Source organism: Camelus dromedarius, chromosome 8 (assembly GCF_036321535.1).
Source record: "Camelus dromedarius isolate mCamDro1 chromosome 8, mCamDro1.pat, whole genome shotgun sequence".
In the NCBI taxonomy this organism is placed as follows: Eukaryota; Metazoa; Chordata; class Mammalia; order Artiodactyla; family Camelidae; genus Camelus; species Camelus dromedarius.
In genome coordinates, this window is record NC_087443.1 from 44,529,633 (window position 1) to 44,556,805 (window position 27,173).

Here is a 27,173-nt window from a genome sequence, read left to right on the forward strand (position 1 = left end):
TCTGAACTATACTTTAAGTGGGATGGAAATCCACTGTAGAGATTTGAGAAGAGGAATGATGTTATCACTAATAAGATTACTTAAATATAAAATGTAATGTCTGAGTGTTTTATTTATCAACTGAGTGGAGAATATCATTTTACTGAGAGCATAACCAAAACCCTGTAAAAGGAGTAGTTTTTGTTTGTTTTTGTTTGTTTGCTTTCTGGAGGGTAGAAGTAGATGCTGGATGGTGTGATTGGAGAGACTTCACAAGTTCAGTTTTCTTTAATTGTTCAAGTAGTATCCTGGATAGTATTTGGAAACAGAGAAGGCCCTGTTTTGACATACTTTATTCACATTCATTGTCCTACTTTTTGTTGAGTAATATGATGAAAATAAAAGACCTAAGAAAATGTTGCAAAATGGGGCAAGAAATAAAATTTGTATGCACTGTTATTTAAGGTAATTTCCTACAATGACCTTCACAGAAAAGAGATTAAGACCAAAAAGCATGGCATTCAGTGACTCTGAAATCATTCAATCAGGAAAATCGACTACTTTAGAAATGTACCTAGAAAGTATAAAGAATGATTTGTTCTACTAAAGAATGATACTTTAAGTTCCATTTTTGGTTCTGAATGTTATGCTTTTCCTGTACATTCTCGAGAAATGTCTTAACTGCAGTTTCCTTTAAATATCATTTTCATGATGGCCTCAAATATCCATTCCATTTAACTGAGTTTTATTACTTATGACATAAATACTAGACCTGGTGTATGGTTAAATTCCCTTTCTAGTCTAATGATAGTTATAGGATTGACTATTTCTCATCATGATGGAGATATAAAGGCAGATAGATAGATACATGGTCAGTCATAGGTAAGAGCCTTTGAGAAGCTGACTTTGAGGTGGAAGCTGTCATAAATAAAACATTTACTATAGAGTCATTTCCTTAGTTATCATCAAAAATTTTCAATAGTACAACCAAGAAGCACCTAAATGCAGGACTGAGTACCAAATATATTCCTCCCTACTCCCTCCTGAAAGTCAAGGTCTCTCTGTATGAAGGGCCCAAGAGCCCTTTTCACTGGTACTTTTACTGTATCTTTAAGGGAAGTCTTGATTTCTAAACTTTGGAAACTTTGGTCTGTAAACCCACAGAACCTAGAGATGTGGGAATGGAAAGTATAAGCTCCTCAAATCAGTCATTGGGAGTTTTGGTAAGAAACACCAGTCGTGTTTCCATTTCATGGTTTCTAGACTGATGACACTTTCTTCCATTTAGGGACATCACATAAATATATGTGCTTTAAAATGCAGAAAAACCATCACCTCTCATTTGGTGCTTCACCAGGCCATTCCAGTGCATACTCCCATACTTTCTTGCTATTAAATAGGTGACTTGGTTTAAATGATACTATGGAACAGTCTGTGCCATTTAATAAAGCACACTGTAATCCTTCGAATAGTGGCACTAAATGATGCCCTAAAGCATGAAATGCAAACCTATACTTGGAATAGCAATTCCTGTTAAACAAATAGCTATTCTTTCAGAAAAGAAGAGTTCCTTACAATCAATTTGCTACTAAATGATCTTCTCAAGTGATGGTGCATGATTAGAAACTCAGTGTTTATCTCTGTTTCTGGCAGGTTTGCCATTCACTGAAGTACTGCCTAGATTAGGCTCTGGATATCCTCTTGGACCCGTGTCCACTCTCTGTCCCTGCAGTAATAGATATTGTGTGTCTGCATCTATTGTGCCAGTACCAAAGAAGATTAACTAGAAGGGTCATTTTTCTTTTCTGTTTTTCTATATTGTAGACATTAACGTGCAGTGTTAAGAATCCTTCATTGTCTGTCTAATGCATACATCTTCATATAGCTCTACCCCTAACTTCCTTATTTCCAGTCTTGTGAGCTTTTGTCTTTAATCCCCTGTCTAGCCAGTGAAGCTATTTGCCGTTGTCCTTAGACCTGTTTGTGTATTCTATCACCAATCCAGTTCTTTTTCTATACACAGTGGATGACCTGGTACACAACTTAACTTCAGCACACAGGGAGGATTTTCTTTTACGAGTCTTCCTGACTGAACATTTTCAGTGCCACTGAGGTTCTACAGTGTCACTGAAATTTAATCAGTGTCTTTCAGGGCTACTTTTGGAAGGAGCTCTAGTGTAACTGGTGTGCATTTTCAGCGTGCAGTCACATAGTGAGTCTGCTTAGTGTGACATGTGGTAGGCAGAATAATGCCCCCACCCCACCAATGTCCACTTCCTACTCCCTGTAACCTGTGGAAATACTACCTTACATGGGAAAGTGAAATTAAGATTACTGTTAGCTGACCTTAAAAAAAAAAGAGATTATCTTGGATTTTTTGGGTGGCCTAATATAATCACAGGGGACCTTAAAAGTGGAAGAGTCAGACAGAGGCAAGAAGCAGAGAGATGGCAGTGTGAAAAGGATTTGCCTTCACCTTGATGACTTTGAAAGATGGAGAAGGGAGGCTGTGAGCAAGGAAAGTGGACAGCTTATAAAAGTTAGAAAAAAATCAGGAAATTGATTCTACCCTAGTACCTCCAGAAGGATACATAGCTCTACCAACACCTTGATTTTAGCCTATTGAGACCAATTTCAGGCTTCTGACTTCCAGACATGTGAGTTAATAAAGATACTGTGTTTTAAGTCACTAAGTTTGTTTAAATTTGTTATGGCAGCAATATAAAACTAATACGTGAACCAACCCTTAGGTTTATCTGTAAATCAGCTTGTTGAAAGGGGTCTCTCATGAGGCCATGAGTGACAAATGACAGGGAGATAGTAATACAGTAGTGGTGGGTGACATGAGCATCTGGGCTGCCTTCTCATCCAGCTTGCGTGTGTCCTCTGCATATACTACCTTCATCTTCTGTTGGGCTGTTACTGCGTTCATCCTTTATGTTCAGTGTGAAAAAACTTATTTTCACTTTTCTTTTAGTGTGGATCTGCTGGAGATGAATTCTCCCAACTTTTATCCATCTGAAAATGACTTTACTTCACCTTCTTTTTTAAAGTATATTATCACTGAGGGTAGAATTCTAGTTTGAAAGTGTTTCTCTTTTAGCACTTTAAAGATGTTCTGTTGTCTTCTGGCCTCCATTGATTCTAGTACAGAGTCATCCATATGTATCGTTATCCCCTTGTATTTATGATTTGATGAGTCAGAGAGAAACCAGCTCCTAATGGACAGTTCTGGTTGTGAGATGACTTTGTGTCTCATGGTCACTTGGTGTCCTAGGGCCAAGTACTCCATCTCTACCATGACTCATGAACATGATAGAAGCTATTTTTCAAAAGATGCATAATATCCCATTGAAGATGGCCTGTCCTTGTTTCAGATCGCTAGGGGCCTACATTGTGATTCATCTATTGTAACTTACTTTAAGCTCCACCTGGTGCCGTTTTCCATCGCTAATACCACTTATACCTCTAATACTGTAGGATCTGATATGTCATATGACAGTTTGTTTATATTATACCCTGAGCCAACTGCTGTGAACTTTCCTATTCTGAGCCTCACTCAGAGCTGACAGCTTTTCCTGTTATTAGTATGTGGATCAGAGCAGTGTTCTCAAGTAGGGAATATTCATTTTCCAGAATCTGAAAAGGTTCCCTTTCCAAGCATTGTGCTCCCTTCGTATTGGTTGGAGGTAAAAAGTTCAATTACTTAAATACTTTGAAACACTGAACTCCTAAAGCTTAACTAATGTGGTTTTTGAATCTTCATAGTGTTTATCTCATCTTCTGGAACACATGGAACTCCAATGTGGTAGACATTGGATCTGGTTAGCATGATTGTATCAATGTCCTGGATCAGTGATAAGACCTGCAGATGTTCAGCTTGTCCAGATTCTTTGACATTTTTTTATGTCACAGAGCAAGGGAATAAATAGTGCAGGGGCAAGAATGTGCATGTATATCACTGTTCATTCCAAAAGAAAGCAAGTTCTTTCTGATTTTCCTTTCTAAGGGTGAAGAAGTACTTATTTATGAGATTAATGGTCAGACACCATATACCTGAGGCCACATTAATCTGCTCTTGCCAATGTAGTACATCAGGCAAAGTGACTGCAGTCAGGATTCCTGCTTCTTCAAGTTCATTGTCATATTTCAGCCTCCATCTAGTGTCTGCAGGTTCCAGGGAGAAAACAGAGATTGTGTGGAGGACTACCATTTCTCCATCTGATAGGTCTTTAAGTGTGACTCTGATTCCTGCCATTACCCCAGGTTTGTGTTATTATTCTCTATTTGCTACTTTGGCACAGATGAAGGGGAATCCATTTCAGAAGTTTCTGCCTAGCCTTTCCCACTATGATAACTCTTAGTAGGCCAAGGAATTAATGTGAGAATCATGGCAAATATCTAGTACGTCTGTTATAACTGCATATTCAGGGACCAGAGAAATGTATAGCAAGTCAGTCTTTGGGGTCATTGGACTTCATGGAACCAGATATGGGCCAGGGCTCAATGTTTACTTGGCCTTATACAAATACACTTTATTGGTGGAGGAGGATGGCTCTTTGGTCTCTGAGTATCTTTGCCAACTCAAATCTTGATAACAGTTTTAAGAATATGTGTGTGTTTCTTTTCTCCATTAAATACTTAGCTTAGTAAATGAACAGGCCTTTTGATGAGGGACTGGAGAATCATTACCATGTATACTTCATAGTGTTACAAGGCATTTCCTTAAAGGAACTCAGAGCTATAAACTGGCTTAGGTCTGGAAACTGGGCAAGGGTGTGATTTTTTTATTGAGGCAACTTCCCTCTAAATCCTAATTATCCAGGTTTGATTTGCTTTGATTATAGAGATAAAGCTATAGTCTTGTTGGCTGCCTATCTGTTCACTAGAGCGGGCAAATTCTGTCGATTATTTCCATAACCTTTTACTGGTCAGACCCCCTTGGGCACCACTCTAACTTTACCATATATTAAAATAATTATACACACTTAGTTTCTGAAGTTTAAGTATTATTACTTGGCCTCTTTCGTGTCAAGATTCTGCCATCCCTATGGGTACTTGTGAATTATTGTGCAGCGTCTCTTACCTGTCAGGCTCAGTTCAGAGACCACACATAACACACAACTTATGAGTGCTGCTCTCCTGCACGCTTCTCTTTGCATTATAAAGGGTTTCACCTTTGGGCATTCAAGAGAAGGTAATCATCTGATGGGATTCCTGGAATTACATTTCTCTCTAATATGCCCTTCTTCCACCATCTTCCAGGCAGATGTGACATTTCAGTCTCACTTAGTATGAACAATCATTTTATTCTTAATTCTAACCCATCCTAGCATGTATTTGCACCATTATCAATAGTGAATTTGAGAGTGCTCTCATACTGATAAACTATTTCATCCAAACCATATCTCAGTATCTCTCAGCATCTTCAGATTCCAGACGTATGCATACTCTCCTGAATTCTGTAGTTCCTTTGTGCTATAGTTGGTACCTCCTGTATCAGGTCGTAAGGCCATTAACAGACACTTCTCAGAAAATAGACATGTCACTTTGATAAAATTTTATTACTGTTAATTATCTAATGGAAATATATATATTAGAATTAGAGTTTACTCAGAAAATAAAAAGATGACTTCCCAAAGAATTGAAATAAATGGATAATGCCTGTATACCAGTGTAGCTAACCCAGTATTTCCACAAGTAAGTTGAACATTTAAAAATTTTGAGAAAGTAGTTTATTCATACATACAGTCAGAAAATAACATCTGTAATATGCGTTTTATATTAAAATATTATCATAAAAGCCTTTTGATAGTTAATACTTAAATAATACTATGGCTATTAAACGCTTGCTACTCTTTAAAATGCATTTGGAATAAAAATGTCACATAATAGTGATTCTGTAGATCAAAATAATAGCAATTTTCTGGGACTTCTGGGATTAAAACAATAGTTGCTCCCAAGGTGATTTATTTGTTATTTTAATTTTTAATGTATATTTCCTTATGTAACCATTTTATTTTTCAACTATCTATTCTTTTTGGTAACCAACTGTTTATTATTAAGAAACTATTACCTCTAAATATTAATTTACAGTTCTCATAATCAAAAAATTTCATTTTGTTGAACAATATATCTGATTTATGACTCTATCAATGTTTTAACATTAATTTATTTTATTACCATGGTATTTATTTTTGTGGCCATAGCTAGGTTTATGTAGCAGTTTCATTCCACTTTTATTTATATATCTAGAAAATTCATAATTAATTCCAGGTTGGATAATACCACTGTCACCAAATTTATCACAAACGCCAACATGACAATGCAGTAGAATGAATCTTTATTTCACTTTACCTTTATATACCTTTTCCAGTGAAGTGACCCTCTGAGATTAGAACAACTTGAACTCCTGGAACAAATACATAAATTGTCTAGAAGGAAGCCTTAAGATACTTTAACCCATGATGAAGAATATTGAACATGAATATAGAAAAGATATGACAGCTTGGATATTTTACAATAAAATGCTAGGCATGTTTCCCCCTCAAGAGGAAAACTTCAAAGCAAAATTTCAAATTGACTCCTAATCAAACAGCAATCATTTAACTGTGCCACGTGGACTATTTTGGAAATGGTGAATTCTAACAGAATGGACTGTTAGAAATTCTCAATCAGTTTGGAAATATGACATTAATTTTTAAAGCTGCAGAGCTATTACTAGAAGTTTTTATCTCATTTTGTGTGTATCTCAGGGCCTACCCTGAAAAGCTCTTAATGGTGTTTGCTTTATTTTTATCAAAATATTTCATAAATGACACACCAACAGCACATTTGTGTTTGCTCCAAAGTCCTTTGGTTAATAAATTTTAGTAAAGTTAACTATGTGAATATATTGTGTGTTGTTTGGACTTAGATGATGTAGAATCCAAGGTCAGGAAAAGAAGGCTGAACAGAGAACTGAGAAACGGTCCGGGATCAAGGCAGTGGATTTGTTTTTTGTTTGTTTGTTTGTATATCAATTTCATTCACTCCAGGGCAGAATTTTTTTCTCTCCTCTTTGATTTTTTGTATCTCCAGTTTTGCAGCCAGCACCCACTGCTCACATGTGGCTCCATTCTGTAACCCTTCCTGAAATTTTATGGCTTTGCTGATCCAGTATTCTTCACTACTATATTCTCCATCCCAATTGGGATTCTCAAATGAAAGAGGCCTATTGATTTCTGACCAGTAGGTGGCTTGCCTCCGCTTGAATCACTTGTCCATCCATGGTGCAATCCGCAGGGCCGTGAGGATTTGAATAACACATACCAGCAAACTTCTGAAAAAGGATGTATGGATTAGATCTCGGAGAAGAGTTCTTAAGTAGGCAGGTTACCTTAGAATGCACAGTACTCTTAAAATAGTGGTGTTCAGACAGCTCCATGGATCTTTAAGAGAAGCATGGAGGTGAATCAAAGGGTAACATGGATGGTCAGATGATGTGGACCCTGTGAGCTCTGGGCCACTAAATTTCATTTGTGTTGTATATTAAGCCTTATTTATTTCATGAGAGTTTTGTTTGGAAAAACAAGTTTAAAATACCCTCTCTAAGGAATTCTTCCCTTAGAAATTGGTGGCTTTATAAACCTGGAGTTTAGCTTGAATTCCCCCAGGTGAAATGTATAAACCCTTTTGATAGATTAACAAACACTTGGAAAATTATATAACTTATTAAGTAGGATTCTCTAATATGAGGTTTCTAAGTTAAAGTCTTAATTACTTGGACTTACAGAATTCAATATACCTGCCACTTCAGTTTGCCCAGGGAGACAAATACATTTCCTATTACAGACGGCTGACACAAGACAGCTTTATTTTGTTTTCATTGTAACTAAAGCACATTCTAATACTGTTTTAGATGAATATAGCAATGTATATACTCAACTACCTCCCATTAGAGAAAAGAAAAAAAATACGTTATTTCTTTAGCCCATAGCTTTATTTCTCTTATATAACAGAAAGCATAGAACATACTTAAATTGGAATAAGACTTTTTTAAAGGTAATAAGACCCCATAGAATTTTAATGAAAGCCAGTAAGAAGACCAATTTTAGATATCATTGGGAGAATTGAGATAAGAAAGAATAGAGAAAAGTAGACGAGGATATAAACGCAGTTAACCTGGAGAACATTTCTATGTATGGCTCCCATTTCCTGGGGTTATAAAAGATGCTGAAACATTTGAACATTACAGAAAACAACCTAGGGACAAATACAATGTGTGTATTCCATAGTATGATATGTTTATTCAGTTTCAATAAAAGCCAGCACAAAGCTATATACACAAAAGTCACCCAAAAGGAGATGTTTAAAAAAAAGGAATATACATGTAAAATATTAATTAATATAGGACATGTATGGATTACTTTAGAAAACTAAATATGTACCATAATTATTCAGTATATTTTAACTTACAATTTAGTAAATGATAATATGATCCTTATCTTACAATTTTATTTTTCATAGTGCACTTAAATATATATGCTAATACTTTTAAATAAGTACTTCTTGCAATAAAAATATTTTAATAAGAAAAATGAAAATATAAAGCAAGTTCATTTAAGTTTTGTATCATTATACAGTATTGAAATTCCACATTGTATTAGAGATTATCTAATTTTAAGTACTTAAATCTATATGCAATTTTCAGTATTAATGCCTAGGGAGAACAAAATAAAAATAGAAGATTAAAAATTCATTGAAACTATACTCTGCATATGAATAGGAATATTACAAATACCATGTTTATGTATCTCTCTACTATGCCAAAAAGTGCATGTGGCAGATATAGGAAAACACAATTCCTCCCTGTCTATTTAAAAGCAAGATAAATTATTTTAAATGTTTTTCATTGAAGCAAAATTGACATACCCTGATTCTCTAATGTATATAATATAATTTGATAAGTTTTGTCATATTGGCACTGGAGAAATTACCACCACCATCAAGATAATTAAAATATCCATTTCCCCCAAAAGTTTCTTTGTGCCCTTTATACTCTCTAACCTCCTCCATCATTAAATTTCCATGCAACTTCTGATCTATTTCTAATGCTGTAGAATAATTTGCCTTTGGTAGAATTTTATGTAAGTGCAATCACACAATGTGTGGTCATTCATATCTGTCTTCTTTACTCAATATAATTACTTCGAGATTCATCCATGATGAGACATGTAACAATAGTACATTAGGGTCTTCTTATCCTTTTTAAAATTAATAGACTTCATTTTTAGAATGGTTTTAGGTTTACAGAAAAATTACACAGCAAATACAGAGTTTCCACACAGTCCTTTCTCCTCCCCTACAACATATTCCTCCATAATTAATATCTTGCTTTGATGTGATACATTTATTACAATTGATGGATCATTATATATAATATTCATACATTGTCAATAATATAGAATACACTGATAATATTGATAACATTACTATTGATAATATTAATGATATAATATCAATGATATTGATATATTATTAACTGAAGTCCATGGTTTACATTAGGATTCATTTTGGGTGTCGTACATTCTATAGGCTTGGACAAATGCATAGTATATATCCACCATTACAGTATAATAGAGAATAGCTTCATTCCCTAAACTGTTTCCTTATTCATCCTCACCCTAAGACCCTTAGCAGTTACTAATAATTTTTCATTGTCTTTATAGTTTTAGCTTTCCCAGAATGTCATATTGCTGGAATCATACATTTTATAGCCTTTTCAGACTGGCTTCTACTTAGAAATATGCATTTTAGGTTTCTCCATGTCTTTTTATGGCTTGATAGCACATTTCTTTTTACTGCTGAGTAATATTCCATTTTATAAATGTACCACACTTTGTTTACCCATGCACCTATTGAAGGGCATCTTGGTAGTTTCTAAGTTTTGGCAGTTATGAGTAAAACTGCTGTAAACATCTGTGTGCAGTTTTAATGTAGACATATTTTCAACTCATTTCACTAAGTACCTGGGAGCATGGTTGCAGGTTCATATGGTAAGACTACTGTTTAAGCTTACAAGAAGCTGTCAAGCTGTCTTGCAAAGTGATTGTACCATTGTGCATTCCCACAAGCAGTAAGTGCAAGTTCCCATTGCTCTACGTCCTTACAGACATTTCTGCTTTTCAAGGTTTGGGATTTTAGTCATTCTAATATTCCTGTAGTAGTATCTTGTTGTAATTTGAAATGCTCTAATAACATATGATGCTGAGCATCTTTTCATTTACTTAATTTTCCATCTATGTACCCTCGTAAGGTGAATTTTCAGATCTTTTCTCCACTTTTGCTTTCCTTAGACACATTGAAAAAATTTATACAATTTTGAAAATATACTTTCTGTTTATATTTATTACAAAATATTGGCTGTATTCCCCATGTTATGCAATACATTCCTGAGTCTGTCTGACACCCAGTAGTTTGTACCTCGTGCTCCCTAATCCCTTTTTTGCTACCTACCACTGGTAACCACTGGTTTGTTCTCTGTATCTTTGAGTCTGTTTCTGTTTTGTTATATTCACTATTTTGTTGTATTTTAAATTCCACATATAAGTGATATCATACAGTATTTGTCTTTCTCTCTCTGACTCATTTCACATAGCATTTTTTTTTTTTTTTTGCCCTCCAAGTCCATCCATGTTACTGTAAATGGCAAGATTTCATTCTCTTTATGGCTGAGTAGTATTCCTACTTATCCATTCTTCTGTTTATGGAAACTTAGGTTACTTCAATATTTTGACAGTTGTAAATAATACTGTTGTGAACATTGGGGTACATATATCTTTTCAAGTTAGTGGTTTTGTTTTTTACAGATATATATCCGGGAGTGGAATTGCTGGGTCATATGATAGTTCTATTTTTAATTTTTTGAGAAACCTCCATACTGTTTTCCACAGTAGCTACATCAGTTTACCTTCTTACCAACAGTGTACAAGGATTCCAGTTTCTCCACATCCTCACCAACATTTGTTACTTGTGTTCTTTTTGACGATAGCCATTCTGACAGGTGTGAGGTGGTATCTCATTGTGGTTTTGATTTGCATTTCCCTGATGATTAGCAATACTGAGCATCTTTTTATGTGCCCGTTGGCCATCTACATTTACTCTTTGGGAAAAATGTCTAGTCAGTTCTTCTGCCCATTTTTTAATTGGGTTATTTGGTTTTTGATGTTGAGTTGTGTGAGCTGTTTTAAATATGTTGTATATTAGTCCCTCATCTGTCATATCATTTGTGAATTTGTTCTCCCATTAGGTACATTGTCTTTTTGTTTTGTTTTCTTGTTTTTGAGTTTTAAGTGTTCTTTGTATATTGTGCATATAAGTCCTTTATTAGATATGTAATATTAAATGTTGCAAATATTTTTCTCTGAGTCTTTCACTTGTTTTTTAGGTCTGTTACAGTATCTTTCATAGAGTAGAAGTTTTAAATTTTAATGAAATACAACTTCTCAATAATTTTCTTTAATGGGCTATGCTTTTGCTGTTATATCTACAAAGATATAAAACCCATGGTCACCTGGAGTGTCTTCTATTTTATCTTCTAACATTTTTACAGTTTTGCATTTTACATGTAGGTTCATGTTCTATTTTTGCAAATGGTGTGAAATTAATATCTAGATTCACTTTTTGTGTATGGATGTCTAGTTGTTCCAGTACTATTTGTTGAAAAGACATTCCTTTTTCTATTACTGAGTTATATTTCACTTTGTAAGCATACCATATTTGGTTTATCCATTCACCTGTTGATAAACTTTTGGGTTGTTTCCAGTTTGGGACTATTACAAATAAGGCTGTCATGACCATTTGTGTTCACATTTTTGTAAGGATGTCTGCTATAATTTCTTCTTTGTAAATACCTAGATGTAGAACAGGTGGGTGCAATGGTGGATATATATTTAAATTTGGAAATGCCCAGTATTTTCCAAAGAGGGTATATATACCATTTTGTATTTCCACCACAAATATATCAAAGTCAATTTTTCCACATATTGCCTGCACGTGGAATGATCGATTTTTTAATTGTATTTATTCTAATAAGTGTGAAATGGTATTAAACATATTTTGATTTGTGTATTTGCTATCTCTGTATCTTCTCTGGCAAAATATATTTTCAAACCTTTCCTTTTACTTATTATTTTTTATTAGGTTGTCTTTCTCCTTATTTTTAAGTTTATATATTCTGGATACATATCTTTTATCAGACATATGATTTACCAATATCTTCTCCTCATATGGTTTATAGAGTAGAAGTGTAGAATTTCTTATTTTTATGATATTTAATTTATCACAGTTTTTTCTTTAATGGCTTATGCATTTGGGGCATCTCTAAGAAGTATTTATCTAGTCAAAAGCCACAGAGAATCTCTATTTTGCTTTTTTTCTGGATGATACATAGTTTGCATTTTACATTTGGAATTCTCACCTAATACAATTAAATTATTCTCTGTGATATTACATTTGGATTGAAAGAAAATTGGTAAGTATTAACAAGTTTTTGATTTTTTAAGTAGTCAAATCCTACAATCCATATGTAATAATGAAGAATAGAATATTCCTATATTCCTGCTCTTCTTTCATACCAATACAATTTTTATTTAGGCATTTAGTTCCTCAGGATAAATATTGCAGTCACCCAGTTTTTATCTACACTTGGTTATGTGACTGCATGATAACAATTGGGATGTGAGCAGAAGTGATGCATGCACATTCTTGTTAGTGTCTTTAATAGAATGAATACTACTTCCTTTTCTGTACATTTTATTACACAGGATATTGACATGTAATTCTCTAATCTTAGAATGATGCAATCAGGTAATGAAACAAATCTCAGAGTGACAGTGTAAAAATACAGAAGTTGTCTAAGTCTGTCAACAATTCTCTAGATTAAAGCTCTCATAACAGTCCTGGATCATTTAATCACCGACTGTCCTGTTAGGTAAAAATAAAGCTTTTAAGTCATTTAAATTTTGTTTATGTTCACTATGCTTAAACTTTCTGAGAACTAATCAAGAGTTTTATACCAGAAGTGGGTTACTTCCTTATGCATGTGACATTGACTTTGAAATAGCATGAGAGTGGGATATTATTGATGTTTGTTATGTCATGGCAAAATATTTGTTGAATTGCCACTCTTAATGCCTTCATATCAACCTATTTTTATAACACTAAGAAAGATGAATAAAAAATACTTCAGTGTGTTTGAATGTTGGCTTATTCTTACCATTTTTCCTAAGTCTATAAGAGAAAAATTCCTTCAATATCCACAAAAGTATTTTCCAAGTGTCTTGTTTGTGTCTTCAACTAACTAGATGCTTGGTGAACAAAAATCACCAGTTAATTATATAATTCTTGATGTTTTCTGAAAATCTATTGATCATGAAACATTTATAGTAGATGTATTTTAATACTGAATTTACACATAACAATTGACCTGTTTGAAATAACTTAAGAAGCTCTCTTATGTCTTTCTATTAAAAACACTGCAGAGCAGGAACAAAAGGCATTATGCAGTTATTATGGTTTTGGATGTTTAGATTGCAATACACTACTGGAAGATAGTAGAAACAAAATTCAAACAGTATATTTAATTGGGCTCAGTTGCATTATTACATGCCAAATGTTTTAAGCCATCTGTTTGCTCATAATGCTTATTTAACTTAAGTGAAATGAGTTATCATAAAAATGTGCAAATTCATTTTATTCAATGTTATTCTTCATTTATTGTTAGGAACATTTCTTATAAAATTTTATTTCTTTGTACCAGTTCTTATGCCCTTTGACTCAATTATTTTATAATAGTATAAATTAAATGTTATCACCCCTTTGCAGAAGTTAAATATCATAAAATAAATTGGGCCCAAAATCCAGGAAAGATCTGGAGTCAAAAACGAAGTGAGTTTTCCTTAAAGTACATGCCCCCTTTTTCTATACAAAACTGCAAGACGTGGAAAGAATTTCAATAAAACACAAGCTTATTTTATGTTTGAGAGGATGAAAGGGAGGATATCAAAGGTACTATTTGGCATATTATTCAGTTCATTCATTCTTGCAGTTGTGCTTCACTGGTATAACAGGAATTGCATAAAAATTTTGGAACAAGAATGGTAACTTTTATCTTTAAGTATAGTAACTAATTTTTCATAGCCCATATGTTCTAAGCCAGTACACATTAGTATTGCTGTCATAAAATTAATTTTACAAATAAACATGCTCAGTGAAGATGAAGGTGGAAACTAAGGCAGTGGCAAATGATGTAAAAATGTTTGGCCAACAATAAAAATTCTCAAATGTGGAATTGATGAAGTTCATAACCAAACATAAAGGGAAAAAATGTCAAGATTTCAAGTGACTCTACCATGTGTCTTACATGCATTCATCTGGGAAGATACTATTGAAAGAAAAATTAGTTTAATATAAAAGATAATTAAATGTGCCTTTTAAAAGTTCGGAAGAAATTCTCAGTAGACAGAACTATAAAAATCTTAAAGAAGTAAGTAATAGCAGAAGTAGTATGTGTATTGAGTACTATAGAAAATCAATGGGAGTTAGTTCAGAGGAGGACCGAAATCATACACTGGTAACAATGATACTTAATGATTGAATCAAACGACAGACACGTACAATATGTTCTCTAAAGACTTAACACAACAGTGTTCACAATTTTCTCATTACAATAAAGACACATCTGGGAAACAACCCATATGTCAATTAATAGTAGGATGGGTAAATTATTTGTGTTTATTCATTTCAAAGGAGGTACGATAATGAAAGAATTATGGCTACATAAAACGATATTGAAGTAATTCCCAAAATACTAGTTTTATCATACTGAGCAAAATAAGCCATGCACAAAAGAATACTCTATGATATGTTTATATTAAACACCATTGATATGTCAGTCATCATGACAATAATGGAGGCAAGAAGTTATATATATATTGTTTTATAATTTCTTTCATCAAATTCTCCATATTGATCTTATAGTGTAAAGCAGACAGCTGAGCCTGTTAACACTGGTTAGAATTATGAGAGCTATCCTTCTTGGGCTAATATTGAGGCAGGGAAGGAATGAAAGGCATAGAACTGAATGGCTACGTGTAAACGGAACATTTGATTGGCAAATGTGGGAAGAGTAAGGTTGTATGGATAATGAAGAGTTGGCTTAAGTTTGAGATTTGAACTTGAGTTCGGTCCCAATAAGATACAAGTGACGCTTCTTTGTATGTATTGAAAATCAGCAGTTATTGTTTTATCATGGGAATATATTGCCACCCATTAAGTTGACAAAGTGTGGAGATTTAGTCATAATGGCTCCCTTTAATAGGGAGAGAGAACCCACTGCCCAAGGTCAGAAAGGGATGCAGATCTGAAGGGGCAGCACTGTGAGATACAGCATCACTAGAAATGAGCATTTTCTACTGCCTGGCTAATGCTATTAAACATTCACCAGAAAACTGTATTCTCCAAGATGTATGTGAATACCTTTGAGATGCTCTTAGTTCTGGTAGCAATAGTAAAATAGGTATCTGAGAAGGATGCTAGCCAGAGAGCTCACCAATCTCCTTCCTCATCCTGATTTCCTCCTCCTGACCTTGGTCTTTTTTATATTCTATAATACTGTGGAAAGAAGAAAATGTCCACAGGCTCGAAACACCCTCCTTCTAACATCGCTGCCCATATACTCTGCCTCTCACCTGTTCCTGTAAGTGAATTATATTTCCCTCTCTGTAGTCAAATCCTTAATTCTCTCTCATCTACTATGAAATGTTGCACTCATAGTTTTTCCTTCTGTCTACTTCATTACCAATTATTCTCTGCCTTTCTCCCTTGAAACAACTTTCCCAGTCAGCACTGACTTACTTCTCTGCTTTCTTTTCCAGGAAAATTCCTTGATAAAATTGTCATTGTCACTATGTTCAATTCTTTCTTCTCATTTTCTTTTAAACTCACAGTAATTAGTCTTTCATATCCACAATTTCAAAACTACTTTTGTTAAGGTTACTGCATCTTTCAGGTTGCTAAATCCATTAGTCAGTTCTCAATACTTAAGTCTTAGCCTAGTGTGAACATTTAACACTTCTTCCACCTTGACCCACTTTCTCCAACGCTTACTAGGCACTGAGGGATGTTTACCTTAGGGCCATAGTATATTAATATAATTTTTATAAACCTTTTCCAGCAGATGGCAGTACTTTGCTATGAGGAAAGGACACATTTTTGATTTGCCCAAAATTGCCATTTTTGCTATGAGGAAAGGACACATTTTTGATTTGCACAAAATTGCCATTTGTGCTTTCTGGAGCTGAGTATCACCCACTTTTGCTTTTAATTCTGCTTTTCTGGTTACTCCTTCTCAGTCTCCTTTGGTAGTTCATCTGATTCTCCTCACTCATTTTTTGTGTAAGGCCTTGGACATCTCTTCTGTATCCATGCTCCTGCGTTTGATAAACATGGCTGTAAACAGCCTCTGAAAGCAAGTAGCTCACACATTTTTATCTCTGTCTCAGCCCACTTTCATGAGTTCCTGACTCTTATTTGCATTTCCACTTTTAATATCGATTATATAGTTAAAAATTAGAAGTTCCAAAACCGGAATTCCTGGCTTCCCTTTACCTACATACATCTAAACCTCATCCACCTGTAGGTTGACCTGTCCCAGTTGATGACACCTCAGTCTTATGTTACACAGGCCAAAAAGGTGAAGATACCTGACTCATGTTTCTTTCCTTACACCCCTGTTTAATCCATTTGGAAGTAATAATGGCACTACCTCCCAATTCCACATTCAGACCACTTCTCACCAGGTCTGCTACTACCACCCTCGTCTAAACTACTTTTTCTCTCACTTGAGTTACTCCATCAGTCTTCTGATGCATCTGCCTCCTTTGCTACTTCCCATCTTGTTCCCTTCAGTCTATTTTCAACAAGAGTCAGAATGAACGTTTTGAAATGTAACTCAGTTATTGTTATAAATATGTGTTCGCTCAGAGCCCTCCATGACTCTACACGTCTATTTAGAGAAAATCCAAAATACTTACTGTGGCCTGCTAAGCCCTGTTTGGCCTGATGTCTACTCCATTTCTGATCTTTCGTTTATCCTTCCTGTGGTCCATCCTAGCTTGCTGTTTCACAAACATGCTAAGCATGCTGTTTCCTCGAGAACATTGCTCTGGTGGTTGCTTCTACCTGGAAAGCTCTTTCCCAGCTCTCTACAAGATGTACTCCCATTTTAGGAGCTGTAGGAAATGAAAATGCTCCCTTTTTGCTTTTTAACCTTCCTTGTGACTGTGGCACAAACATGTGACCTAAGTTCTCTAATCAGATATACCCAAATTTAATTCTCAAACTTTCAATACAAAGGCAGACACACAGTGTGCAAGGGACAAGTAATTTTGCTTTTTTTTTTTTTTCCCAGTAGCTTACCAGTTAAAATTCACTGAAGTGATTTGAGGCACTTTTCTCCTCATTGCTTACCTTCCCAATGATCTGCTGACCTACCTAGTATATTCTAATAAATTTTTTCCTTAACTTAGCCTCAGCTGGTTAGTGTTGCTTATAACTAAGAATTTCAAGAAATAAAATAGCCATAATAAGCAAAACTCATACAAGTTTATGAGAAAGAACCAAAGAGCCCAATCAAAAAAAAAATCTGGGAAGATTTGTTATATTATAAATGCACCCATCTTTTGAGCCTCAATTATTTTTCTGAGAAAGCACAAGAGGGAAAGGTTTAGTTTATAAAGATTTAATACCAGCATAGTTATTTCATCACTGCTTGTTGTAACAAAAAACTGGGAAGAGCCAAAATACCTACAAGTTGAGAAATGCTTAATACCTTTAATATAGCAACAATATGAAATATTATGCACCTGTTACAAAACAATTTTAATTTTTTCTTACTATCCCAGAGATGTCTACTAACCCTAAAGTGAGGAGAGAAATTTCATAGATATATTAATAGTATAGGAGCATTTTATTAAAAAATTTTGTATGTGTGTTTATTAATAGGTTTAAAAGACTAATTCATATGCTTTAAATATGCATTGATAATGTACATTAGTAAAGAATACTTATTTTGTGAATGCTAAGAATTTATGGAAAACATTGCTAACACATGAGTTAAAACTGTCAATGGATAAAGCAAATATTCTTTATTGCTGAAGATTTCATAGTCGACAAAAATTATTAGTCACAGCATCAGCAAGGGAATTTGTCATCTGCCTCTGCCAGAATAGTAAAATACTTCTTTCACACTTGCAGGATCCTTGGTGAAGTAAATAGCTACTAAACAAAGATGTAGACAAATTGTCTTGTGAATTCAAACAAGGTCTTTGGAACATCCAGCCCTTCCGTCTGCTAGGTTCTCTCCTTCTAAGGCTTCCAGTGATTTGTGGAAGGCACATCTCATATTGCTCACAAACTCTGTGTGTGTGTGTGCGCGCGCGCGCACGCGCACGCAAATATGTTTGTGTGTGTTAATTATTACCTAGTGGCTTCTATCTGTTTTATTCCCCTCTGCTTTATCTCATCCTTGCCACATCTCTCTGTACAGCAAGCTGCTTGAGAGGGATTAAGGTAGTCACTGTTGACAGTGCTTCAAGTTTGAATGTCAGTGCCTGTGTCTCCTGATGCTTGCACAACTCCTCATCCGCCATGAAGTTGCCAGGCTTGTGCATTGTGACCCCTCCAAAGTTACATCTCACACTCTCACCTGGACGCACTGAAGTGGAATTCCTTGTGTTGGAATCCTGTGAAGTCTTTAAAGAAATCAACTTTTCCCTTCCTCTGAGGTTACAAACTTCCCATGGAGTATAGTTGGTAATTTAGTTTCCCTTTTTAAAAAAACAACTTTATTGTGGTATAATTTCTATACTGTAAACTACACATATTTCAGAGGTACACTTTGATGAATTTTGATAGATGTATATACTTATGAAACCACCACCACAATCAAGATACCTAACATTTCCTTACTCCCTAAGAGGTGCAAATTTCGAACTCCCAATTTATCCCTTCCCACCCTCTTAACCCCCTGGTAACCATAAGTCATAAATTGGTAATTTAGTTTCCTTTTTAACCATCAATTTTTCAAGTGAAAATATAAAACATTTAAAAAACACAATGAAAACCATTTCCTTCTCTTCCAGCGTAGATCACAAAAACACCATCAATTTGTCACAAAAACATTAGGCATCCATCCCTGAATGTTTACTTGGCCTCTCACAGAGTAACCTATTGTTCCATAGGAAAGAGAAAAATGAACAGACTCATAAAAGGCCAGTTTACATATCTATGTCATTTGATTATTTTAAATTAAGTTTTTTAACTCATTAATAACAAGTGCAAATATGTGACTTTCCTGAAGTTTATTTAAATATTATAAACTTTTATTGCATTGCAATGTGTGATAGCTGTTAGGGAGAATTTATTTTGTGCTAGATACTGCTGTGAGTTCTTTTGTTTTTTAAACCTACATTAATGTATTCAGTCATTAAAGTGAACTCTTTAGGGAAGGCATTGTTACCACCCCCATTTCATAAATAAGCATCCTGAAACTCTGAGGGATTCTCAAGATGTAGGGCCAGGATCTTTCACACATTCAATCTGGATGAAATTCTGTGTTTTAAAATAATACACCATCTTTCTAGGCCTGTCAAAGTCCCCAAATCTCTGTTTTATTATATGAAATGAATGAAACATAAGAATGATAACCAATTTTTATCCTCCTCTGCCAGGTAGGCACTCCATTAGAATAAGGCAACAATATTTAAGGAAGATGGAAATAATTTAGAAGAAGATTCATTTGAAATTAATCTTACTTTGAATCATATATGTAGAAAAAGAAAACACCTTAAGTCATTATTAAAAAATGGAACTACATTTCATATCACCTTTGAGGATCATTTCCATTTAATCAAAAGAAAATGAGATTTTCTTGCTTACTATAGGCAACTGATAGAAAGGAAAGACTTCTGTTCTCACAGAGCAGTGGCTACACTGTACCATTTACCATGATCCCAAAGGTGTAGACACTGAGCTAAAAATGTGTTATGGGTTTAATCTCAACACATTTTGGCGTCACCGTGGGTAACTTATTTAATATGGTCTATGAGTCCTGACAGTTAAGCGTTAATCTTCTTATTTTTAAAAAAGTATTATCTGGTCCAAGGTCAAACAGAAGTGAAAAATAAAGCACTGAAGATATTCTTGATGAGTCCATTCCTTTCTTCTAACAGAAATATCCCACTGAACATAGTAAGCTGAGAAGCAGTGAATACCTAATTAAGACAAACTCTTCAACATAACCAAGACAAAAGTATCCAGTTGAGTAGACTAAACCACAGTGGCAACCACATCATTTTATAGTAATATCTTTAAATTTTGCAACATAATTATGTAGAATGGCTCATAAAAAAAAGTTAAAAGTTGTGTTCCATTCTTTAATCCCATAGGCATGGAAACTGAAACTAAAGAATGATACTTTGTCACAAAGGATTTACTAGTGGCATTCCTTACTTCTCCAGATCTCTTTAACACTGTAAAGAAAGATCACTGGATTAGGGGAAAACACCAGAGCACAGAGATGAGAGCTGCATTATGTCTGTGAGTTCTATTCCTGATGCCACTGGGGGTTTTCCTCCCTGAAATGGAACTTTTCTTTCTGGTATACTACTTTTGTGATCAGGATGTGTTGTAGAGGCAGGAAGTCTGGTGACCTTTAATATAATTGTCAGGTCTTCATTAAGATACATGTGGCAGAGAGATTTTAGTTTCCTAGATGTAAGAGGCTCAGTAGGTAATTTTCCTGTAGGAGAAGGTGGAATACACTTTTTCTCTGACAGATGATTTGATGTTTCATTTCAATTTTTTGTCATGTCTTCTGGTACTGTTTCTATCAGTAGAGGAAAAAGTTCAAATCCACATGATGTGTGATTTTAACAGACAGAAATGTGTATGTCAATTGATTTTCCTTTAATATTTCTCTGTATGTGGGGGTGTCTGCAGGAAAGAGTGTGTGTAAGTATGTAGTTTTACTGAAGAGAAAAGATGTCCTGGCTACAATGAAATGTGGAATTAGAAATCATACAAACTTTCTAATTTTAGGTCTCTGAACTCAATATGAGGAGGTCTTGACAGTTATGTCATAGACTGAGATACAAGATGTATATGTTTAGACAAAGACAAAACCTCTTATTTTTATATAAGACAAACCATATTTCATATTAAAAAGTTAGTTTAGCATCCTGACTTCATTTTTCTAATTGTTTCACTGGTAGATGTTTCACTAGTTGCTTTACTCCCAATACCCATTAGAGACTGGCTCAGTTGTCAGTTATTTATTATTGGGACATTTAGAACAAGATCTTGATGGCTGTAAATGCCTACTTGCAATTTATAGCCATGTGTTTTATACTACCTCAGCTGTCAGTGGCTGGACCAAGAAGTCCAGAGGGATATAACTATTGACTTTTTTAAGCTTTAGGAAACGACACTTATGTGCTCAGTCTCATCTGACATTGATCAGTAAAACTAATATTTCTCATCTAAGAATTGCCCAAAATATAGAATGTTCTGGTTATAAGCCAGCTTTCAATTTCATAAACTCATTCTGAGAACACTAATGTGCAAGGTGAAAAACGGTACAAATAACACAAAAGAAAGGCAGAAGTTGCCATGAAGTGAATTAAACATACATCATTTATCTTACCCCTGACTTAGTAGCTGTACACTTGAATAATTTAAAAAAAAATTCACTCTGAAAACAAAATCAACTCAAAATCTCTTTGGCAACATTGACAATGACAAAAGAAAGACATTGAGGAAGAAAAAAAAAGTGCATTCAGAGGGAGAAGTTGGAGATGCAGAGAGAAAAGGCAACATCTAATATCCAGGACTCTATTTCTTGGTACTCTACTTCTTGATAACAAAGCAAAGATGCCCTCAGGTCCTTCTTCCTTCAGTGCTGAGATAAATTATTGATATTTTAGCTTCAGTTTTCTTTATTGCTGAAATTTTAATTTTATTCTCTGGCTCCTCCAGTTTAGGCTGTTTTTTAACTCACTAAGTATGCTGGAAAGATGGATTTCCAAATAGTTTCATCTGACTAGTCAATACATTAAGTATCAAAAATTGCCTCCGATGCTCTGTTGGCCTAAATGTGATTAATTATATCAGTTATCCACTTCACATTTGTCACCTAGTCATTGCCTTTCTTATTCCTACCAGGGAAAAAAGCAAAATATAAATCAGCTATGCAGTGCTTCAGATCATTTGTTCAGTTGGGACTGACTGGTCAAATGGTAAAATGGGGTTAACAAGTTCACTTCTTCCTTTTTTACTTGTAAATTTTCATGTAGACTTTCTGGGATATGGTTTAGTTCTCTCATACAAAGTTGATAATTGTTTAATATAAATTGAGTTTAAGAATAAATTTACTTTCTTGTATTTGTCTTCCCTATTTCCCCAATATATATCTCTCATTAATATACTGTCATACAAGTTATAATTTTTCTTTGTAGCATGTACCATGAGGATAAACAATTACATGGTTTTGTATTAGGCAGAGCTCTGTAGTTATTACAAGCCAGAAATAGAACCTAAAACAGTTAAATAAAAAGAGGTGCTTTACTGATTCATGTTGCTGCCAAGTCCATAGAAAATACTATTTGAATAGTTACATCCACATGTTCAAATGTTCGGATAAAGCAACCCTGCCACACACATATGCATGCACCCCACTGCCCCAACTCTATTTTTCCATCTCTCATTTCTCTAAATATATAAACTAATTATCTCCCTTTAAAGATAAACTTTCTTCAAAAATAGGATCTTTCTAACTCCTTCTTAAAAATGAAAGAACTGTCTTTAAATTTCTGCCATTTGATGATTGACTTCCAGGTGCCTTTTATCCCTGTGTATCTTGGTTCAAGATCAAAACTACCCAGATAAATAGCCAAGTTTGGGCTTATGCCAATGTATAGCACATTGACTATGAAAGAGGGGAAATAACTGAAAAAGGCAAAAGTAAAGGGGGAAGGAGATGGTGTTTATGAGGGAAGAAAAATACCTGAAAGTTTATAACAGTAATTAAACACCAGGGGGATATGGCCAGTTCTGTATCTAATTCTGCAGGATAGCCCTGGACAAACAAAGCAGGTACTCAGTAAATACCTGTGATTGATTATTGATGCATCCAAGATATGTCTCCGTAATACCATAATTTAATGCTAATTGTTTTCTTCTCATTCATTTTGTAACTGTTACTAACTTTTACTTTAGTGACATTTTCCATTCACATCTCACAATCAAAAGCATACAGGAGTATTTATGCCATCCTGGCAACGTACCAGTATCAAGTTGCGTTCTGTTTTCCATCATGGTCTTTGCCAAACTATGATAAAAAATTGAAATGAAATATAAATATTTACTATAGTAAGAGAAGAGTTTTATTATGTTGTTATATATTCCCATTATGGTCCATGTCCCCACAGAATATAGATGTTTAATTCCCATACTCTCTCCCTTTTCTCCATGTTACTTAGAGGCCCAGCTGAAAATTAATCGGCCTGTGAAACAGTCCTTAAATCTCACACAATTATTTCTCTCGCTCTGTTTGGTTTCCAGGGTACTTTTTGCATGGTCTCATTAGTTGTACTTTGTTGTACATAACTGCATCTAATATCTCCACATTTCTATGCTATCTTGAAGGGTAATATCCCTGTTTTTATTTAAAGTAAGAGTTGTGCTAGACAGAGGGAATACAGAGATGAACAGCATGTGATCTCCAACCAGGAGAAGCCCAGACACTGCATGGGAAAAAAATAGCAATATTGTATTGCTGTTAGCTTACAGTTTTGAGACTGATTTTTTTTTTAATCCAAAATTACTAGTTTCCCAGTTATTATTACTTATATATGTAGTAGTTATTTGATGAATATTTACTTACCAGTGAAATATTTAGACTCCTAGATACAGCAATCTAAGATCACATAGGTAATTAATAAATCTGTTAAATCATTATTTTAGAAAGTAAATATATCCTGACACTTTAATCACTACACACAAGGATGATACTTCTTACTAGTTCTCTCGTCAGAGTCCCTCACTTCAGGTTTTCCTTTCCAATGTGCCTAACATAATTATTGTCACATTAATATTAGCATTCAGCTTTTGGCATACCACTCTTCTGCCCAGAAAACTTGACTAATATTGATTCAACTTTCTAGAATGTCTCTCTCTGTTTCTATTAAGTCTGTTACTCGCATGACCTCCCTGTGCTCATACCCTAAGCTGTCACCACATGGCTGTTCCCCCTCTGATTTCCTACAGTCTGAATCATTTCCCACAAGAAATCTTGTCTACGTTGCTTATGTTCTCACATTGTTTATTCATATATGTCGTATTTCCTTCATCTAGGCTGAATTTAAGATGAAGACAACAATTGTGACTGTTTTTCTGTTCCAAAAATCTAGTAGATGCCTTCTGCAAATAATGCCCTCAGAAAAAGTTTGCATGGACATTAGTAATGGTATAATAGCTTAGAAATTATTTAAGAAAAGTTAAGATATTAAAACACTCTGCAATCCCAGCATGTTTTATTAAAATTCGTATATTTAGTCTTGCAAGATGATAGGGCAAAAAAATATGAGTTCTTTTCCTTTGTGCAAAATGCCACCATATGGTTTTAATCATTGAGGCACACTTAAATTGTTTAACTATATTTCAACTAGTTGTGCAAAGAATAACAGTATAAAATATAACGTATTGTAATTTTGGAGTTTAAAACTAAAGGTATGCGTTTCTTCCAAAGTTACCTGAGTGTGTCACACTTAAAAAGAAAGACTGTGAATTACCCTTATTTTTACTTTATACTATATAAAATAGGAGAAACAACTCACAGGAGAGAGTTTATTATAACATATTGAGTTATACCTGTTACTAGGTTTACCAATGAAACACAAAAGTGAAGTGAACTGAATGTCTTATAAGTATAATTGCCGCAGGGAAAATGAACAAAGTCTGTTCATATTGAAACTCATTTTACATGGTGACAGGGTAGAAAAGTAAGTAGTTAAGAGATTTGGACTTTGATGATTCTGATTTTTAAATCCTGGTTTTCCACTCTATTAAATAAATGTAAGATTTTTGTAGGTTCATTTGACCTCTCATGTCTCCTGAACCTCATTTTTCCTTCATATGTGATATTGGTATAATAATCTCTTATCACATAGGGTTATAATGAGAAAAACAAAATAGTATACATGAAGTATTGATCACAGTACCTCATACATTGTAAATAATCAGAAAATGGCAATTATTGTTATTTTAGATATTTTGAAATACCTGATATTTTTTCCAAATTACTTGTCTCTAACTGAGAGGCTCTACTCCACAGTCTAATTCATTTTAATGATAGCTATATTAGAAGACCATATTACTTGAGTCAGTAAGCAGATTGAATAACAGAAGTATTTCAGAATTTCGCTGGCAGTGATAATCATAATCACTTGTCTGATAGTTTTCATTACTAAAAAAAGACTAATAAAATCGTCAGTCATAAATTAACCTATTCAACAATTTAATTATTTGAAAAAAGCTAATAATAGTTTTCCATCAATTGATATTATTAATAAATAAATTCCCATTAATATTTACTCTTTGCATTTAACGATTACTTGTATAACATTATTATTTATTCATATTATTGAATTGTGAATTAATTGTAATATCAATAACTCATTTAATAATAACAAAAGACATTTTTTAATTTTTAAGGATTAGTATTCCCTATAGAAAATCACATTTTAATGCAATACATAATTTTGTGACAGAATGATCAGATAGGCTGATCAATAAAGTAGTTCTAAACAATAAGTAGATTATATAATAATGTAATTCTATAGGGGGAGTAGGAAGAAGGCATGAATACAGAAAGAAAAAACAGCATAAAATATTGACAATAAAGCACATTCATAGTTTTAAATTAATGATAGGTATCGAATCATCTTAACTTTTAGATTCTATTAATCCATATAAAAATGAAAAATTTTGTCTTTGAATGACAGATGTTAACATTTTGCAAATTATATTATTTGCAAATATCTAAAATATACACTAAAATAAAATTGAATTCAAAGCCAGATAAGAAATTACATAGTTATATAAAATAATTTTATGTCATTTAGAGCAAGAAATTTGAAGTTATACTTTCATAACAACCAATGCAATAAAATAGTGAAGTAAAGGCCTGAAGTTTATTAACATATTGACCAAATAAGACACAATTAGTAAACTGATACAGACAAATTTTATTACTTAATCAAAGCAGACACTGTAGTTTAATGGTTGAGAAGTGAATATATGTAAGTTGAGGAAGTAGGGACTCAAATTTAAATTACTCATTTTGTATATAAAACATTAGAAAACAGAAAATTATTTTCTTTCTCGGAGAGAAATGACCTAGTTTAAATAGACTTTGTTAAAGATGATCAACATTAAAGATTATGTCTATAGTCTACTTACTTGTTCAAAGAATGGAATCAATGAAGTTCTGAAAATTAGATTTCTGTGAAGTTGACGGTTTGATATTTTTGCTTAAAAACTTGATGATACAGACTTAGCATGATATAAATTAACTAGGTTTATATTCTACTTGAAAAACACTCTGCACAGTGAAAAGCCAGAAAATAAAAGTCTTAACTGAACTAGTGATAGGCTAGAAGGTTTTTCTTGACTGGGGCAATTTATAAAGCAGCATTGAGATTGTGCTTTATTCATGGAACTCGAAAGACTAGATATCATGATAAAGTTCTCTTTCTTTCTCTCTCTCTCCCCTTTACTTCTACTTGTCTACCTACTAAATGAGATATTTCTTTTCCTGGCATATTATGTGATTTTTACCAAAAAACTAAAAACTAAATAAAACATATCCCAAAACAGTCTGATGGAGTGGATTAACATTAACACAAAAGATCCTTGTGGTATCGGAATGGTTCAGAATCTTGACTGTTAGTAGAACCTATACAGATGATAACCCTGGATAGAACATGACACACAGACACACACGAGTGAAAGTAAAACTGGAGAAATCTGAGTAGCACCAGTAGATGTAGCAACGTCAATACTCTGGTTGTGATGTTATACTATTGGCAAAATGC